At 41.9% G+C, this 21755-nt stretch overlaps 2 protein-coding genes across 2 annotated transcripts in view; one reads left to right on the top strand and one right to left on the bottom strand.

Annotated features, from left to right (window-relative positions):
* The window catches only part of LOC117367811, a 31199-nt gene extending 20319 nt beyond the window's left edge, over positions 1-10880 (top strand). The window contains exon 3 of the transcript XR_004540852.1: positions 10317-10880. The gene's annotated coding sequence lies outside the window, so the exon portion shown is untranslated. The remainder of the gene's footprint in view (positions 1-10316) is intronic.
* RALGPS1 (Ral GEF with PH domain and SH3 binding motif 1) overlaps positions 1-21755 on the bottom strand; it is a 643064-nt gene that overhangs the window by 559156 nt on the left and 62153 nt on the right.

Genomic DNA, 21755 nt, shown 5'->3' on the forward strand with positions numbered 1-21755 from the left:
AAAAAAAAAATCAGCCTCAGTGATTGACCCTACCCCCTCGCCCCCTAAAGCAGGATCGGCAGCACTGCCTTTTGCTGGCCAGCCTCCGCCACGCCTGCTTTAGATGGCGAGGGGAGAGGGTCAGTCGGGAAGTGCTGTGGTGTCCAGCTTTCTCCCTGGCCTCCCGCACATTCCTTTACCTAATTTTAGCAGGGAGCAGCCTGCAGAAAGGATTGCCAGTACTTTAGCGATCCTTGCAGGTTGCCATAGGCTCTCAGGAGCTGTCTTCCCTCTGCCACAATCCTGCCTCTGACTCAGAGGAGGGGCGGGACCGCGGCAGAAGGAAGACAGCTCCTGAGGCCTATGACAACCTGCAAGGATCGCTAAAGTACTGGCGATCCTCTCTGCAGGTAAATGGATGTGCGGGAGGTCAGGGAGGAACACGCAGGCCTTTTGGGGGGGTGTTTAGTTCTTCCAGGGGGACAGGCCTTTGGGGGGGAGAAGGTAGGCCTTCAGGGCTGGGGTGCAGGACTTCAGAGGGGACAGGCAGGACTTCAAGGGGGACAGGGAGGCCTTCAGGGGAGTAGTGCAGGCCTTCAGGGGTGGGGTGCAGGCCTTCAGGGGGGAACAGGCCTTCGGGGGAGGAAGGCCCTGGTGTAGAAGGGATGGAGGGAAGCTGGGTTCAAAGAGACGTGCATATGCCGGACTTTGGGGTGAAGAAATAATGGGTCTAAAAACAGAGGAGTGGGAGAGAGATGGTGGACAATGGGATTTAGGGAGGGAAGGAACAGAAAAGGAGAGACGTTGGACACAAGGGATGGTGTGGAGGGGGGATAGAGATACTGGATAGGAGGGTAGTTGGGAAAAGAAAAGGAGAGATGGTGGACCCTGGTGTGGTGGGGAAGGAGGGAGAGATGCTGGATGAAAGGGTAGTTGAGAAAAGGTGGATCTGTAGATGGAGACGAAAAAAAGGAAAGATGGCAGATTTCCAGGGGAGGGAAGGGAAACGGAAGGGGAGGACAAAGCTAGAAGATGGATGTTTAGTACAGAGAAAGAAGAAAGAAGTAGACCCTGGCAAGCAAGTTATCAGAAGACAACCAGAGCCTGGGATCAACAAAATTTGAATAATGACCAAACAACAAAGGTAGGAAAATGATTTTATTTTCAATTTAGTGATCAAAATGTGGCCGTTTTGAGAATTTATATCTGTGGTCTATATTTTGCACTATGGCCCCCTTTTACTAAACTGTAATAGCATTTTTTAGTGCAGGCAGCCTATGAGCATCGAGAGCAGCGCAGGGCATTCAGCGCAGATCCCTGCGCTAAAAACTGCTATCGCGGTTTAGTAAAAAGAGAAGGGGTATAGTTGTTACTGAAGTAACCTTGATCTCTTTGGGAAAAAAAACCCAGAATATAAATGATAATTATTAAAATTTTCTCTGTGTACAGTGTGCTTTGTGTTTTTTAAATTTTATTATTGGTAGATCATTTTAACTTGGTCATTTTAAAGGTAGCTCGCAAGCCCAAAAAGTGTGGGCACCCCTGTCCTAGATAGTCATAGTTAAACCAGAGCCCATCTGTTAAATTGTGATTGCCTTGAACATACTGACATCTAGTGGTCAAATAAATAAACCACATAGTGAAATGTCATTTTTTTAGACCAAGTTTAATTTCACTTAGACTGAATGCTATGGGCCGATAAAGGCAATGGTAAATCTCTATAGTATTCTGCCAAGAACAGGTCGTTGGCACTGTGGTAGAGCTATGATCAACCGGAAACGGCTAGAAAGAGGACATTAAAATACCGCGTCCCAGTCTATATTTAAATAACTGATCCAATTGATTATATAATTTTAAAAGTTGCAACAGTGCATGGACAGATCATTAAGACTAAATCCAAAGTTTAAGGGCTCCTTTTACTAAGCCAAGCTAGCGGTTTTAGCGTGCGCTGCTGATTAGCGTGCGCTAACCCCACGCTACGCACCAAAAACTAATGCCAGCTCAATGGTGGCAATAGCGTCTAGCGCGCATGGCAATTTAATGTGCACTAAGTGCGCACTAAAACCCCTAGCACATTTAGGAGCCCTAAATGTAGGGTTGCAGTGTCTCAGATAAAAATTCTTTATTCAAATCTATTCAACTGAAAGTTTCACTGAAAAAAATGCATGAAATAATTACAGCAACTCATTGCTCTGTGAGAATTAATTTTCAAAATTATATTACAAAACTTACATGTTTAAAAAGATTAACGATAGAACATTATCTCACATATTTTCTAAGTATATATACTAAGCGATATATATTTAGGATAAGGATGTGATGTAGCAATTAAGAGCTACAGCCTCAGCAGTCTGAGGTTGTGGGTTCAAACCCTCTGTTGCTTCTTGTGATCCTGGGCAAATCACTTAATCCTCTACTGCCCCAGGTACATTAGAGAAAGTGTGAGCCCACCAGAATGGATAGGGAAAAGCCTTGAAGTACCTGTATGTAAACTGCTTTGAGTATGGTTGTAAAACTACAAAAAGGGGGTATACAAGTCCCAATCCTTTCCCCTTTAGGGCACTTAGCTAAAAATAACTTGTACCAGACATATTAATTACACGTACTATTTTGGGAGCATCTGTGTATCTAAACCATTGTTTTAATTATGGGATTCAGAAGGGGTTGGACCAACATTCTCACTACAAATAAGCTGACAAAAAAAAGGCAAAAGTCATCTAGCCAGTTTATAAGCAAAGACTCGGAGCCTGATTTACTTAAGCTGTTTTTCTGTCTGTAGGCAAAATGCTTATTAAATCAAGCCCTTAATATCCTAATACACCAACTAAAAAACCTAAGAAAACCTACTCCTGCTGGAGCATTGGTCAAAGACTTGGCAACTAAGTTTCAATGCCAAAAAATGCAAGGTCATGCACCTTGGCAGCAAAAATCCATGCAGGACTTACACCCTAAATGGTGAGATCCTAGCAAGGACTGTAGCAGAACGTGACTTGGGGGTGATCATTAGCGAAGACATGAAGACTGCCAATCAAGTGGAGAAAGCTTCATCCAGGGCTAGACAAATCATGGGCTGTATCCGTAGAAGTTTCGTCAGCCGTAAGCCCGAGGTCATAATGCCGTTGTACAGATCCATGGTGAGACCCCCATCTGGAATACTGTGTACAATTCTGGAGGCCGCATTATCAAAAAGATGTGCGGAGAGTTGAGTCGGTTCAGCGAATGGCCACCAGGATGGTCTCGGGACTCAGGGATCTCCCGTATGAGGAACGACTGAGTAAGTTGCAGCTGTACTCACTTGAGGAACGCAGAGAGAGGGGAGACATGATCAAGACGTTCAAATATGTCACAGGCCGTATCGAGGTGGAAAAGGATCTCTTTTTCCTTAAAGGACCCACGGCAACAAGAGGGCATCCGTTGAAAATCAGGGGTGGGAAATTTCATGGCGACACCAGAAAATATTTCTTCACCGCAAGGGTGGTTGATCGCTGGAATAATCTTCCACAACAGGTAATTGAGGCCAGCAGCGTGCCAGATTTTAAGAAAAGATGGGATTGGCATGTGGGATCTCTTCATGGAGGTAGTTAGGGGGTGGGCCATTAGTGTGGGCAGACTAGATGGGCCGTGGCCCTTTTCTGCCGTCATGTTCTATGTTTCTATGTTAATCTTATATATGTAGATCAGGGGTGTCAAAGTCCCTCCTCGAGGGCCGCAATCCAGTCGGGATCTCAGGATTTCCCCAATGAATATGCATGAGATCTATTTGCATGCACTGCTTTCATTGTATGATAACAGATTTCATGCATATTCATTGGAGAAATCCTGAAAACCAGACTAGATTGCGGCCCTTGAGGGACATTGACACCCCTGGTGTAGATGGTTACAGAACACTTAATAAATCCAAAGGAACATTTATATGTAGACTGAAAAATTTGATATAAGAATATGTTTAGACTTATTGGAACAAAGGATTATAAATATATGCATATAGGAATTATTGCTCTAGGTTCTGTTTTAAATATGAGTGGCTCTTTCACACTTTATTAACATGCAAACACAATGAAGTCACTAACTGGTCCTTTTACTAAGCTGCGCTATAATAGATTTAGCACATGTTCAATGCCACACAACCCACTGTATACCTATGGGACAAATAGCATTTAACACACCCTAATTCAATAGTGCACCTTAGTAAAAAGGACCCCTAAATATTTAAAGGTTTTATGGGTGGGTGGTGGTTCTGGCATGCTTAAGTGCTTTCTCTTAAAAGAATCCTGGCACAAATAAATCATTAAACGGCCAAAGATAAGCATCCAAACAGAGTCAATGCAACAAGCCACACGGTAGACTCGTGCATTGACAGCCGAGTGCGTGGCTTCGACCATAAAATTCAAACTGCGTAACGCAGTAAACTAATGAAATGCTATACATACAAATGTTCTGTGAGGAGGGCAGCTCACTGTGCACATGTTCAAACAAAATGACAGTGCCACATCTGCGCCTGTTGTTCAGCACAGAAATTCTTGAGCATTAAATTTCAGCAAGCCTGATAGCTTTGCACAGATCAGCTCTCTGGTCCATACACAGGAGCTGTTAAATCCCAACTGTATTAAATTGCTGATACTTGTTCTAGTCAATGTAAAAAAGACAAAGCCATTATTTAAACTCCAAAAAACTGGCATTAGATCCTCTCAACCGACCCTTCTACACTACCCCAAACCTAGCAAAATATTTCTCACATTGTACCTACTCTGTTAAAAGCTGCTGCATTGTAAAGGAATATTTAATGGCCTTATCGTCATTCATTTTAATGCCGTCTGCTCTCATGTGTACTGCACAAGCTAATTCTCACACTCAACCCTGTTCTGCATTGTGCAGTCAGTACCAGGCATGTACACCCTGCGGCAACCGCATGCTTTTGCTTGTGGTAGCTTTCTGCCTCAGCCCCGGGGAGAGGGATTTGGCACATGCGGATGGGCATATTCAATGATACTCTTAAGTCCAAACTGAGACATTTTGCTGAAAACGTCTCAAAAAAAAATGTCTAGCTCATAGCCATAATCAAATCAGAAAGTGTTCAGTTATAACTTTGAACTAGACATTTTCAGGCTGAACACATCCATCTGTAAACAGTATTGAATTAAAAGTGTCATAAGGGAAAACATAGAAAAACAAGCCATATGGAAGTCTGTCCGGCAGCATTCCTAGTGATCTGGTCACACAGACATCCCAGCATTGCAGAGGTGCAGCCTAGTGGTCAGTGAGCAGACCTCACATAAAGGGGGCCCAGGTACAAAGCCCACCTAAATCCCTCCAGGAACAGAGAAAACCGACTGTCCCTAAAGGTCCGCCACTAAACTAGCCCTTGGGCTTGCAGGTCAGGAGATATCTCTGTGTTCCAAGGAGGGTTCACCATTTGTATTGAAGTGAAAGAGTTATATAAAGTATGAAATGAATCTGGGTCCCATTGTTCACTGCCCACTGCGTTGCTCACTACGCTACCCAATCCGCTTGCTTGCTGCTTTCTTATGAATGGCCAGAATTTATTTGGTTTTTCACAGTATATCCCATCCTCCCGGGACAGCTCAGAACAGGTTACAAGCTTACATACATAATAAAGTGTATTTATACAACATGATGGCACGGCAGGACATTGTGTGAAAAAAGATGGCACGACATAGTTAAAGCATGGTAAAACAAGATGAGAAAATATGGTATGGTTAGACATAGCATAACAAACATAGGCAAACATAGAGCGCCTTTTACTAAGGTGCGCTAGTGGTTTTAGCACATGCTTAGTGCGCGCTACACGCTAACGCCTTCATAGAGCTTACGTATTTTTTATTTAGTACACGCTACAATGCCCCACGCGCTAAATGCTAACGCCTCCATAGAGCTTGAGTTAGTATTTTTCATTTAGCGTGTGGCTAACGCACGTTAATCTTTAGCGCGCGCTAAAAACGCTAGCGCACCTTAGTAAAAGGAGCCCATAGTTTTACAAGCACGGCTAACCTAGTATAACACAACAGTATGACACATAGTTTGATGGAACCTAGCATGGTAGACGTGGGATGGCAAACACTGTTTAGTAGACATAGCAGTCATACAGTCTAGCATCTACTGTCACCGTCACATGGGAAGGAGTAAAACGCGGACCTCACGGACCTGACAGACCTCGTGGATCTAAACCCGCACGTCCTTAAAAATCTGAGGTCCGTGCTGCTTATAGTTAGCTTCTGGCTCTGACAGACCTCGGTGACAATTTAGCGCTGACGGATCCGTCTCAGCATAGGGAGGGAAAAGTATTAGGATCCGTCAGTGCTACAATGTCACCGAGGTCTGTCAGAGCCAGAGACTAGTGCTAGTGCTGGATCGGCTCTAAAACGAATCCTTTAAACTGGTTTCCTGCAGCTCCAGTAAATCGGCTCTGACAGACCTCGGTGACATTGTAGCGCTGACGGATCCTAATACTTTCCCCTCCCTATGTGAGACGGATCCGTCAGCACTAAATTGTCACCGAGGTCTGTCAGAGCCAGAAGCTAACTATAAGCGGCACGGACCTCAGATTTTTAAGGACGTGCGGGTTTAGATCCGCGAGGTCCGTCAGGTCTGTGAGGTCCGCGTTTTACACCTTTCCCCGTCACATCTTTGGGGGGGTCAGGGAGGTCAGAGACCACTAGAAGATTAAGGGGAGATCAAGTCTCCATCCCCTCAGTGGTCAGCTAATCAGTCAAGGCACCTTTTCAGACAGCCGTGACTGAAACAGTTCTAGCTAAATATACACTTTTTTTTTTCTGTTCCATTATAGCAGAATAAAAAGCCATCCTGATAGCAAGCTCACCTAAGTTCCACCCAAAAATACACCTCCAACACACCCCTTCACTAGTTGGATGACCTCAATGAAAATTGTCCCAATTCTGCCTTTTTTGAAAATCACAATTTAGGCATTTTGTCAAAAAAAGTATCCTTCTGCCCCCTTGTGCTGCTTTTGAGATAGTTTTCTCTTTTGAAACTGAGCACCTTAGAGATCAATTTTCAAAATCAGCAGTCAGTATGGTTTTAAAACACTGGTCACAACATTTAAAAAAAAAACACTTATATTTAGTGATTGTATTAGTTACCAAAGGATATAACTTAGTAGATGTGAATCACAGCTGATGAGAATATTCATTTTTAGAAATATTTTATGTTATGTGTTAAGGAGATATGTCCTGTTGGTGTTTTAATGACAATGAACGCTATTATGTAATCTACCTTGATAAAAGTCAGAATATAAATAAACAAATAATACACTCCTAAATGAGTAACAAAATAATTTCAAAAAAACAAACAGAAACAGAATGACAACACAAGACAACACCCTTCTCAGCTAGTGAATCCATGCCAAAGCCTTAAAAAAAGAAATTTTAACCTGACCATGCTTCATTAAACAAACAGGCCTCCATTTTCCTACTAAAACCTATTCTATATTTCTAAAAAAAGCATACAGGTTCTGAATAAAGTAGTTGAATATCACTGTTACATGGATAATTTATGGTTCCTGCCCTTGCTCCACTCCAGCCCTGAATAAATAAAGACAGAGCAGTTAATCGAGATTTTTGGGCCAAAAAATTGGCCCAAAAATAGGTGTCTCGGTTTATATTTGAGCCGCCACCCGACCAATGGTGCAGCTCTCCTCCTTTCAACCCCCGATGACCACCAGGGCTGTAATCTTCAATAGAATGATTCCCTCTCCCCACTGAAAACATGCCCCCCCCCCGTGATGAATCTCAAAACCGCTATATTCCTTGCACACAAATCCCCACTACCACCCTCCTCCATGCACGCCCCACTCCCTTACATCACACTTAATATTAGCACTGGAAACCTGCTGCTACTTCTGATCCGGTGCGGAGCTTTGAGCATATGTGTATGCTCAAAGCCTGCCAGCTCCCGCCCCCTCTGAGGTCGATCAAGCCTAGTATCTTGTTTCCAACAGTGACCAACCCAGGTCACAATTATCTGGGAAGATGCCCAAAACATAATTCAGATTTTATGCTGCTTAGCCTATTATTCTCAGTGGATATTCTCAAGTTTTTGTAGACTGGCTCACCAGGATCTCCCAAATTTTTTATCGCGGTTTATACTTGAGTCATCCTTTTTTTTCCTCCTTTTTTGAGGGGGAAAAAAGTCACCTCAGTTTACATTCGGATCAGATTATATTTAAGTATATATAGTATATATGAAAATTGACAGATAGTGAATTTATATAGATACCAGAGCTAGTATTCATATAAAACCTTTGGAAAAATGAGGCCATAATTGTATACATGTGTCAACATTCAGTTGCTAAATGGCTAAGGGTCCCTTTACAAAGCCGTGGTAGCAATGCTGTTGCAGCAAATGCACCAAAACTCATTCAATTCTTTGGTACATTTACAGTGGCAGCATCACTACCATGGCTTTGTAAAAGGGGCCCTAAAATAAATGCCTAGGAGGACTGCGCAAATAATAGGTATGAATTTGAAATGACTAATTTGGATGTTCCAAGATATATTCATATGTCCAATGCTGTTGCCTGGATGGAGAATGCAACTGAATGTATCCAAGTTAAATGATTTCAAATTATATACCTCATATTCCCTATGCAAATGAATCTTGACCTCTATTCCCCCTCCCCCTTTTCCAAAACAGCAAAAGCGGTTTTGGTGCCAGCTTGTGCACTGAATGCTGTGCACAGCTCTTAAGCTCATGGGAACTCTTTGGGGTCCTTTTATCAAGCTGCGGTAGGGGTTTAACACGCGTAATACCGCGTGTTAAAACGCCTGCCACGCTAGCCGCTAACGCCTGCATTGAGCAGGCGTTAGTTTTTTAGCCGGCTGCAGGGATTAGCGCGTGATGAAATGTCCAACGTGCTAACCCCACTTGCGCGGCTTGATAAAAGGACCCCTATGAGTGTTGGAGCAGCGCATAGCATTCAGCACATGGGCCGGCGCTAAAAACTACTTTCGCGGTTTTGTAAAAGGGGAGGGTATATTGGTCTATTTTTTTGTGGTTCACTTTAGCCTGTGCATCACATAATCTATCCTGAAATAAAAGTTTCTATAGTAAAAAAATAAAAAAAATAAAAATTCATACAAGCAAAATCTTTTGCAAATCGCACTATGGGATTTTCAAAACGGAATACAATAAAACTTTGGTTTGCAAGTAACTTAGTTTGTAAGTGTTTTGCAAGACAAACAAAATATTTTATTAAATTTTAACTTGATAAACAAGCAACATCAAGTACATATAGTATACACGCGTCGCATCATCACAACTGAGCCGATGGTTCTTCTCTCTCTGACGCTGTGGGGGTGTAGTGACTGTTCTAAACAAGCAAGGTCCTGCAATACAAGTACGTAAAGTATTTTGTATTAAAGTTTTTGGGTTGTGGAACAAATCGTCTGCGTTTCTATTATTTCTGAAATTTGCTTTGATATATGAGTGTTTTGGATTACAAGCATGGCTTCAGAATAAATTATGCTCGCAAACCAAGGTTTTACTGTATTCTGCTTTTTACAGATGCTTTTGCTTAGATGATTTTTGCTTTCTGGGACTTGTTCTTAAGTTGCCAGAAATTCTCTTTTTGATCAATAAATGTGCAATTTAAAAACGGACACAAACTCAAAATACATACTTCTATTAACTTCTCCAGTCAATGGCTGATCTTGATTGTTAAGCAAAGGTACTAATCTCCCCTGTCCTGTTTTTTCTTCTAATACAAGAAAGAGAAGTTGGGTTGGTACACCCGTCTGAACAAGCCCTCTCTACTGAACTCTACCTCCAGCCCAGTTTCATGGGCCTGTTGAACAAGGGAAACCTTAAACAAAGACAAGTCTACTGTAGAATTTCTAAACAGCTCAGTTCAATGAAGTATTAGCTACAATAGCTCATATAAACACACCCTTATGTTTGTCAAGACATTAAGTAATTGGCAATACTGCAAGGTGCATGATTCACCCCTGGGGGTGGGGGAAGAAAGTCCCATGCATTATACAAAGGCATCATAGTTGAGGTGCAAATATACTGTTCTTGATGGAGCTGCAATCCTGTGGCACCTGGCCAAAGACAGCCATGGAAATGGCAGCTAAAGATAGAAATCAAGTGCAGGAGCATGAATCAAATGGATCTCTAATGGTCTCGGCTGGCAGTATCTGATGATTTGTAGGGCACAGAGCACAGTCTCCTTCCAGCAGTATCAATTTCCACTTAAGCTTGTCAGCAGTTAACATGTATTTTTTTGGAAGGCAGTCAGAAATCCATTTTCAGAATATTGACTAATGTTCCATTTCTTCGTTCCTTTTCCTAACTGTTTATAGATGGCATACTACGGAAGAAACTATTTTTCTGGACCAGACTTTACACAACTTCTCTATGCCTTTGTCCTCTCCCGCATGGACTACTGCAACGCATTATTCAATGGACAGACAGCAAACAATATAAAGCGTCTCCAACGTGTACAAAACTCAGCAATCGGACTACTGAAGAACCTTCACACTCGCGATTCAGTATCCCAAGCACTAGCATCAGCCCACTGGCTACCCATAGCTAAACAAAGGCTCAGTACTTGCGTTCAAGTCCTTACACAACACGACGCCCAGCTACATATCAGTCAAACTCCCACCTTATGTCCCAAACAGAGCCCTCCACTCCCAGGAGGAAATGCATCTTCAAATGCCCACTGGTTGGAGCCTCCAACTAGAAAGTGCCGGGAATCAGCTGCCTCCTGTCATCAGATCCCTTGATGGACTTTTGAGCTTTAGAAAAGCAATAAAAACCTACCTTTTCACCCGACTCCTCAGGACAAGCTAGAATTCAGACTGTTACTCCCAAACCACTGTATTCTTCATAGATGTTCAACTGACTCTCTCCATGTGCATGCTTCAGGCTCTAAGTGTCTGCTAATCCAGAACAATTAAACTAGACACATCCCACTGTACCCTACTGCCTTAGTCTTCTGTTCCTTATATGTCTTGTTTGCTAACTGTTATGTATGTTACCTTGTAACCCGTTCTGGGCTCCTTGGGGAGGACAGGATATAAATCAAATTAATTAAAGAAATAAATTCAGTAATTGATCTTCTAATGAGCTGCCATATGCTGAGGCAATCCTCTATTAAGGAGTAGAGTCCATATATCCTGTATATCAATGTTTCCAGACACAAATGATCTCTTTAAATAGTAACACGCCTAAGACACTTCCTAATAATTTACATGATTTGCTATTTCAGGTAGAGGTCCTTCTTTGTCTCTAGAGACCTTCCAACCACTTACCACATTTCAGTCAGCATCGATATATATATATGGCGTTTCACTAGAAAACATTTGAAAAACCTAGGAAACAAGGCGATTGCTTTACAAAAATAATATCCCAAAGCAAAGACACAGGATGAACTGAGATACCTAGTAATTCACGACTGGCATGCGGCCCATCTTCTGCTGAACTTGTACTGTGGGAAACTGTGCAGTCTGTGGCATTTACAAACATATATGCCTAATTTAATATATGCCTAATCCTAATCCATATCCATGGCATATCAGAAAGCTGAATATATGCCTAATATGAATATATGCCTAAATTAATCATATAATGATCCTTTATATGCCACAGGTCAGCATGTCAAGGGCTGATTTAGCCATTAGGTAAGACTAGGCAGTCACCCAGAGTGGCAGCTTCTGGGGGGCAGCAAGAGCAGGAGCAGTCAAAGCAAACAAATAATGCCTGAGCACCACATATACACACAGAAGGTATAATATATAAAAAGTATGATATCCAATTATGCATTTCTTGTAGAATTATTTAGGAGGAATGTTATTGGATTGCTCTTGACTGTTGCATTTAATTATCAATATGGGGGGTGGTGGCAGGAGGCAAGGCAAGGAGTTAGAGGTCTGAAAATTAATTAAAACAGTGGGGTAGCAGGTATAGAGGCCTAAACTTATGTAAAGGCTGCCTGATCCAGTTTTGGGTTTACACCATTGCATACTAGGACTTGTAGTTTTGCTTTTCTTAGGGACTGCAATGAGGAATCAGAACTACAAGTTTCAGCATGCACTGGGGTAAATCCAGGATTGGATCAGCCCTGACCTGCAAATCTGGATCCAGTTGGCAGCCTTAAAGCTATGTACAAGTATCCAACACGCAAATAATTTTAGCTAAACTGGCTGAAGCGCTTCCAGGAAGAGAGACTGGACATGCATAAATAAAATATAAACACAAGTTCTTAAATTAAAAGGCAAAAGTCATCACAATAGTGTTCAAGATAAGCTAGAGTATTAACTATTTTTCACAAAACACCTAAATAACAAACAAATTTAGTAAAGCAAAACTGGTATTCAGAATCTCATCTTACATAAGACTGTCATTCAGGTGTTCATTTCATATTTGAATGTCCTACATCCACCTGTAGGTAATGTAATTACCGTATTTTTCTTTTTCCACCCCCAAAGAGGGGGGTGGAAATGTAAGTGCGTCTTATGAAGCAAAGATACAAATTTGTTAAGCCCCATACCACCGCATATTTTACCCCCTGCCGAAACATATTTCTACACACACACCCCGCCGCCACATTTTTTTTAAACCCCGCCACATCTTTAAAACCCACCTGCTCGCCCACTCGCTGCTGTCATACCTAGTGGTCCAGCGTACTTCCCAGCCAGTGGCGCCACAGGCCAGAAGCGCAGAGATCAGGAGCAAGCCCTCTGCGCTCCCGCCTGGACCCGCGCCGATTCCTGAATGGCTGCAGTCAGCTCTCACAGGACTCGCGAGAACTGACTGCAGCCATTCGGAGATCGGCGCGGGCCCAGGCGGGAGCGCGGAGGGCTTGCTCCTGATCTTTGCGCATCTGGCCTGTGCGCCGCTGGCTGGGAAAGATGAGAGCCATCTAAGAAGGGAAGAATTTAAAAAGGTAACGAGGGGGTATGATTAAAGGTACAGGGATTAAAAAAGGTACCTGGGGGGCACGTGATTGTATGGGGGGATGATTTAAGGTTCTGGGGGACACATGGGGTATGGGGGATGATTTAAGATATATGGGGAGTACGTGGGGGGTATGGGGCCTGCCTGTCACTAGGCCTGCCTGCTCTGTGCCCTGTCCCGGCCTACCTTGTTTTTCTCCTCTAAATCTAGGGTGCATCTTATGGTCAGGTGTGTCTTATGGAGTAAAAAAAATATGGTAGTTTCATACAAGCACCTTGCAAACCTAAGAATTGCCAAGTAACATCCAGCAAATTACCTGCGACTAAAGAAACGAACGTTATCAGGTATGGTACACAATGTTTCTTTAGCTCTGTTCAAGTTAGCTCTATTTTGCTAAATCACTAGTCATTACTGGTATTGCTTTTTCATTCAGAGCCTCTCTATAGAGTACAGTATTGCTCTCCTCCAGCACTGTTAATTATAATTTGTAGCCTTTTCAATTCTGTTTTTCTGAAGGACAACAATACATGCCGACAGCAACATCTACCACTGTTAACACATCTGTGGTATCATCGTTTATCTCCAAGTGGTGAGAAATCATCCATTTCAGTTCCAGAACAGTGCTTTACAAAAACCAAATATGTAGATTTTCTGAAAGTCTATGTAGCTGCTGCTCAAATTAATAGATTTAGCAAGCATTTAAAATGTTTTATAATTGGATTGTTGTTGTATTTTGCTGGATAGTCTTATCTTAGAGTTACTCCAATGGCAATTAAGTCTCCAAACTGGGAAAAGAATATCTAATAATAATAATAGCTTTATTTATATCCCGTCATACCTTTCAGTTCAAGACGGTTTACAACAAGAGAGGCTGCAGGAATGCAGCAAAGTTACATCAAGAGCTTGAAGTAGGAGTAAACAAACAGGCGTGTAACATAATTATATATATCAGAAGGCAGGAGCATGCAAGTAGACGTAGAGGAAATCGTTTGAGGAAGCTTAAACAAATTTGTCAAATAAATGGGTTTTCAGTGATCTGGTACACAGTACTTTATAAAAAGCTTGGCAAACGAGCCTTTTATAAAACACATGTGACTTTGCACACTAACAGAAAAAGCAATTTTATAAATGAACATGCTCAAAAAAACAAAGATTTCCAAAAAAACTTTTACTGGGTGGTCATGTCGTGAACAATTGGCAGAAAAAGGGATAGTAGCCCTGAGGAAACCCCCTCCAAGGGTGAAACATGTTGGCTCATTAATCCCTTATTAATCATCTACCACCAGCCAGCTAAGTATTCTAATATTGAAAAATTTCTTTAAAATATTTATAGTTTTAAGGCTAAAATAACTAAAAAATCAAAAATCAAAAAATAAATGAAATAGACACACACTAAATATTTTGACCCTATGACGATTTGGTGCGTAAAGCCAGAAGATATGATATGGTGATCTCCTGGTGGCATCTCTGAGGGCAAGAAAAATCTGTTGAAAAGCTCTCTTTTGTGCACAGGGAAGAAAGGGTGAAAAAACGTTATCACCTGGGTTATTCTTCAAAAAAACAAAGAGACATCAGTAGGGGTTTTATACGAGTAAGTAGTACTGTATAAGCTAAATGTATCAGAGGTCAATTTGGAACTCATGCATATAAGTGGAAGCTTTTGTAAGCTTGTAAGTTCAAGAGCAGCTAATGAGGGAACCATCTTCTAAAATTCTAAGGAAATCATTTTGAACACCAGTAAAATAAATACGACCCCTTCCCAAATGTTCCTCCAAGCCCCAGGTACAAATGAGAAGTTAGCTCTGGGCTCTGCTTAACTCGAAGAGGGAACATGCATTCTGTAGATGGGCATTGCCATTCTTTAAACATTTTATTTTTATTCAAATAGATAATGAGTAAACAACAAATCAGCATCAACAGAATGTAATTACGGCCTTAGACATACTGCAAATAGCTTTACAGCCTACGTGTATCTTACCGGTCTTGATCTTCAATCTCTGCAATATTTTGTTTTTTCATCCAGATAAAACAATCCATCTCTTTCCTAAACTCCGAACAGGAAAAGAACTCTCTCGCTCTAGGATTACTCTTCTCCTCAGGCACCTCCACTGAAAATACAGGTATACTTTGAAGTACTGCCCCGATCATATCCCTTGAACCTTTGTATGTTGCCATCTATAAATAAAGCAGCATCTTCTCCAAGACTGCTACTTAGTAATGCTGCTCGATTCAGGGGAAAAAAATTTTTGATTCAATTTGATTCATAGAAACATGATGGCAGATAAAGGCCAAATTGCCCATCTAGATTGCCTATCCACAGTAACCATTATCTCTTTCTCTCTCTGAGAGATCCCACGTGCCTATCCCAGGCCCTCTTGAATTCAGACACAGTCTGTCTCCACCACTTCTTACGGGAGACTGTTCCACGCATCTACCACCCTTTCTGTAAAATAGTATTTCCTCAGCCTATCACCTCTTAACCTCACCTATGCCATCTCATTGCAGCTTCCTTTCAAATGAGACTCGACTCATGTGCATTTACATCACATAGGTATTTAAACGTCTCTTATCATATCTCCCTTCTCCCACCTTTCCTCTTTAAGTCTATCCATATACGCCTTATGATGAAGACCATACACCATTTTAGTAGCCTTCCACTGGACCGACTCCATCCTTTTTACATCTTTTTGAAGGTGTGGCCTCCAGAATTGTACATGATATTGCAAATGAGGTCTCACCAAAGTCTTATACAGGGACATCAATACCTCCTTTTTCCTACTGGCCATACCTCTCGCTATGCAACCTAGCATCCTTCTAGCTTTCGCCGTCACCTTTTCAACCTGTTTGGTCACCTTAAGATCATCACATACAATCACACCCAAGTCATCCCCTAAAGAACTTATGTGCATGACAGAAGAGTGGGACTTGGGTGTACTGAATCAATTCTCCCTCCTATCTTCCTGTGCGTCAGCTTTCCATCCCTCCCATCCCCCTGTGCAGCACTTCCCAACCCTCCTTCCCGGTGAACAGCCCTCCCCCCCAACCCTTGGTGAGGCCCGACATTCCTCCAGGGCCTCCTAAAGCAACAGCAGTGGTGGTGGACGACTAGCAGACAACTGATGATATGGCAGAGGGAAGCTCTGGTGGGGCAGGCCGCAAACAAGCCTGCTCAGAGCTTATGTCTGCTAGCCATCCACTGCCACTGCTGCTGCTTTAGGAGGTCCTGGAGGTATGTCAGGCTTCACCGGGGAGGGAGGGGGGAAAGAGCTGTTAACTGAATCGGCAAGTCCAATTTTGAGGGAAGTGAATCGGTGAATCAGGCAGCACTACTATTTATGCATTTTAAAGGGATTTGTATTTAGCTCAATAATTCAAAGTGAGTTACATTCAGGTACAGTAGATATTCTCCTGTCCCCAGAGAGCTCACAATCCAAGTTTGTGCTCGAGGCAATGGATGGTTAAGCGATTTGCTCAAGGTAACAAGCAGCAGCAGTAGGATTTGAACCCTAACTTCCCTGGTTCTCAGCCCCCCTGCTGTAACTATGAGGTATATCTATTAAAGCACACAAGTAAATGAGCCTAGCACATACTAACTCAGGACTTTCCCCTCATGTAAACAATGCCCAGGAAATATGGGAATTTTCTGTATTTTTCTTTCAGGTAACGTGCTAATGTGTAACCTGGAAAAAAAAAAAAAAAAAGAAGGAGGGGAGCATTTAGGGCTGGATTCTGTATAGGGCGCCTACATTAGGTGCCGCTAGGTGCCCAAATCAAGGATGCCTAGCGCCACCTAACTTCAGAATCCATGCACAACTTTTTTTTTTTTTAGTTAGCTTAATTGGCGCGGTAATTGACTGCGCCAGTTTTCAGCCAATCAAAAAATAAATTAAATTACCAAGAGCTCCACGCGGAACTCTTAGGTCACCCACCGATGCCTAACAATGTCTACCTTAAAAGTAGGCGTGGTTAGGAGCAGAGAATAGGCATGGTAAATTTAGATATATAAGAGAGGTGCCAGTAAATTAGGCTAGATAAAACCTGCCCTAATGAACTGGCGCCTACCTCCACAGTGCCTAAGTCTGCTTAGGCACTGCTAGGCGTGATTCTATAAGCAGCGCCTAGTGGTTGATTGACAACCGCACGGAGCAGAACCTACAATGTAAGTGCGCTTAGGTGCCGTTTATGCAATCTGGCCCTTACGGCCTTCTTTTTAGGAGGTGTTAATGGACCCCATGTTATGGATGCACTAATCAGTGAGGCGACTGTTAAATTACGCAATAATTGGAACAGAGCTAGCAAAATGCAAAATATGTACTCGTATATTGCCTGTTGGATAGTTCATCCATGCACAGTGCAGCGCTTGACCTTTACTCGTGTGGCAACCTGAGGTCAGAAACATGGACGCTCCGTTCCAAGATTACCCCAATGTGCAGCAGTGTGTTTCTTTGGGCAGAGGGAGTGAAGCCTGTGGAAATTCACCATCGGATATTGACTCAGTATGGACTTAGCACCATGAATCAATGAAAGGTTTATAAGTAAGTAAAAAGGTTTAAAGCGGAAAGAACAGGTGTAACCGACGAAGGTCATTCTGATCGCCCATCAACATCGCACACACAAGAGCACATGAACAGGGTGAATGCCTTGATTAGAGAAGACCTACAGATAACAGTGTCTCAATTGGCTGCAAATCTGGATATCAACTAAGGATCTGCATTTGCCATAATGCATGATGACTTTGGGATACAGGAAAGTCTGCGCACGACGGGTTCCCAAGCAGCTTACTGACCTGCAGAAGCAACAGCGTGTGGAGATTGCGACCCAGTGCCTGAGACGGTATGAAGAAGATTTGAGTATTCTGGAAAGAACTGTCACCAGCGACGAGACATGGGTGCATCACTGCGACCGGAGAGCAAAAGACAAAGCATAATGAAGTAAAGCAGGGGTGTACAATCTTTTGGCTTCCCTGGGCCACACTGGCCGAAAAATATTTTTCTGGGGCCGTACAAATGCGCAAATGCTGCAGCAAGACAGAGAAGGGAGCCGGCAAGATGGCATTTCAGATATTATACAAATAATTAGACCTTCTGAAGCAAAACCTTGGAACAGTTCAGTGGTTCTCAAATTTGTCCTAGGGGAGTACAACCAATCAGGTTTATAGGATATCCACAATGAATGCAAACTTCTAGATGCAAACCTCTCTCATGTACATTGATTGTGAATATCCTAAAAATCTGAAAAAAGACTGTTGGCTTTCCCAGGATTTGTTTCTAAATCCAATCTAAATGCCGAATAAGCATGTGTTCCCTATACAACCAGCAAACAGAAGTCACATGACACAATACCTTTATAGTGTTAAACTGTCAACTCAACATTAACTATGGTGCTAAATGTGAAGACTGAATTATAGTGCACATGAGAACACCAATATTCAAACACTGTTCATTTGAGGAAACAACTTTTTACACAGGCAATATAGCTATTTCATAAACAGCATGTTTTTATCCATATGTAGGTGGACAATTTGTGGAACAATGTGTGCCTTTTTACCTATGGGGGAGGCACATTCATTAGCATAAATTTGATTCATTGGTGCTCCATAAAAAATTTAGGGGCCCTTTTACCAAGATGCAGGGAGAGTGTGGTGCAGTGGTTAAAGCTACAGCTTCAGCACCCTGAGGTTGTGGGTTCAAACCCACGCTGCTCCTTGTGACCCTGGACAAGTCACTTAATCCCCCATGGGTATTCTGCATGATCAGAATTAGTTAATTCCCACTCAAACTATGTTGCTTCTATTTCTAAAGGAGGGGGCAGTATGAAGAATGATGAGGGATACAGGGCCACGTGCAAAGAAATTAGCCACTGCAGAAATTAGCAGGAGCTTCAGGTCCTTGTATGAAAACACAGTCACTGTATGATACGGCTGACCAATGAATCAGAGGGAATCAACATCACACACAAAAATGGCGTAGTCAGTCCCAAAGAAGGTGTAGAGGATCCAGCCAATGGGGAGGCAGAGAGGGGTGGCGCAGCACCCTGGAAGGCAGCTTTAGCTAAAGGAAAGGAAGAAAGTGCTGTATTAAGACAATATCTGGATTGATCTAGGAAGCAATGTTGCAGTCTTCCATTATTTATGACCCCCGATGCAGGGATTAGGCTAAAACACAGGCAATATTGGATTCTCAAAAACTTTGCTTCTTCTACCTCTTGTTGTGTCTGCCTATACTTTTTTAGCATGTGTCTTCTTCTATAGATAAAAGTGGCACGGAAAAATGCTCACCTTAATTCTAAGATGCAGTGCAGTTAGAGCAAGTGGCTTTGAGAAAACTGGATTCTTTGTAAGTGGTGACACCTTTGATTGGGCCAATAAGTCAAACTCAAAGATGCTGTGGTACCCAAGGCTTTCTAGATCACTTAGGTCCCCTTTCTTCACTATTAACTAATGAACCGCTCTACCTCTCAGACCTCCTCATTCCATACTCACCATCCCGAACATTGAGATCTATAGACCAAAAACAATTAGGCTCAAATTCTATAAACGGTGCCCTACCAGCACCTAACTTAAGTTGAAAACGCCGTTTAAAATTTTAAAAAAATAATAATAATTTAAAAGCACCTGAATCGCACCTTACAGAGGCGCATTACGACGCCTAAGGCCACGGTAGGCATGGCTAATACTGGAAGTGGTATTAGGCATCGTAAATTACCTCTGTAGGTGCAATTCACATAAAAGGTAGGTGCCGGAAACGTAGGCCTTGAATACCCTGGCCTACATTTCAAGCACCTACCTTTTCCAAAGCCGCAATTCTATAAATGGTGTCTTAGCATTCTATAAATGGTCGCCTTGAGCTTGTATAGGTTTGTGTGACTCACAAATGGAAGATTCAATTAAATTCACATGCGATCAGCACTTGTTTTTAAGGCGGTCACCAACAACAGCGCCGTTTATAAAATCTGGGCCTTAGTGATTCCTACCTACAGAGAAATAGTATATGAGCACATAAGCAGCCATATGGGGTAAAGACCTAGGAAAACTAATCGTGCACACAAACAACTATGAAGAATTCAGGAAACACCTAAAAACCTACCTATTCCTGAAATACCTAGGCAACGAACCGGAACATCAACCCCCCTCGTAACATCACCACATACCTGAACTTGCAAACTGTTAACCCAACCCCCAATCACTAAATATGAACACTCTATTCAACTTACGGAACATTTCTACTTCTGTGTAAACAACTTGGCACTTCCTGGCCTTGCAACACACAAACTGACGTTAACATTATTAATGTTATCAGATGTACACCGCTATACTCTTTAATTCGTTGTACGAGATATTCACTGCTATACTCTTCAATTCGCTGTATGTAAAGTTTCTCTTTATTTTTATTGTATTTACAGTTTCTTTTATTGTAAACAGTTTCTTATATTGTAAACCGCCTAGAAGTCGCAAGATTGTTGGCGGTATATAAAAATAAAGTTATTATTATTATTATTATTATTATAATGCAGTACCTCTTTCTCCATGCGGGGCCCCACATTACGGAATTCATTACTGAAAACGCTATGATTGCAATCAAATCTTATAAAGTTCAAAACAGATTTAAAACTTTTCTATTTGATGAAACATTCAAATAAGAACAGATATTTGAAAAAAAAAACCAAATACATCTACCTCAAGTTTTTACCCACCCCCTCCTTTTCTTATGATTATTGTAGTTCTGCTACCTGCATTCACCGTCTTGTTCTTAGAACTGTAGCGCACTTCTTTTCTTCACATTTATGAGCAAACTAGAAGGCTTTACCCCACCCCCACCCCCTTTAAAAGTATAGCACGGATTTTATTGCCAGCCGTGGTGGTAACAGCTCCAATGCTCATAGAATTCCATGAGCATGGGAGCTGTTACCGCCGCAGTCGGCATTAAAAACTACACTACGCTTTTGTAAAAGGGGGGGTTAATCCATTTTGGATCCCATTGTCCCCAAAGAGCTCAGAACGAGTACTTGACACATACTAGGAGCCTAATACTAATATACATTTTACAGGTTACTTTTCTCTGAACCCTTGAGAGATTCTACATGGAGAGGATAATTTTATAAGAGGACACTTATATAAGAAATCCAAAGATGTATCTACATGTATTTTATAAAAGCAACATTGGCAGCTATGGGCCTTTATTAAAAGACTCCCAGATCTAATCCAAATAGCTCACAAATGCCAGAGCAGAAACGTAAACCTATTATGGAAAAAGTATATATTTATGCATGTACAACATGAATGCACATTTAAAAATTATGCATGAACAACGCAACACCCTGCCTCGGCTCAAATTGTACCCCAAATCACATACAACTAATCAAATTCTTTCCATGTATGTACTTTTTACACATGTATGCAATCGCACAATTTTATAAACAGCCTTTACAAGCAGAAAAAGCTTCACAAAAGGACCCCTCTGAACCAAAGTCATGAGCAAACTCAGTCTTCATTAGGTTGTCAGGTCACACAGTTTTATGATGTCACAACTACCATCACAAGCATATTATGAGGTCATTTCTGACCGTATCAAACAGACTGCTCACAGGGATTTAGGAAATTAGAAGGAAAGTGTTAAAAAAAATATATAACAGCTTAAAAAGAACAGATACAGGGTTGGTTTTAATAAGCACCATATGAACTCTGGAAATACAATATGGTTCACCCCGTGGGAAAACTTACTTGTTTTTCCCTTTCTACTGGTTCAAGAGTTAGGAAAAAAGGAAAGTTAACAAATGAGAAGTATAATTAAAAGTTTTGTGATTATGTGGAATTAATAGGAGTCGCTAGACTTCCTACTTTG

This window comes from Geotrypetes seraphini, chromosome 10 (assembly GCF_902459505.1).
Source record: "Geotrypetes seraphini chromosome 10, aGeoSer1.1, whole genome shotgun sequence".
NCBI lineage: Eukaryota > Metazoa > Chordata > Amphibia > Gymnophiona > Dermophiidae > Geotrypetes > Geotrypetes seraphini.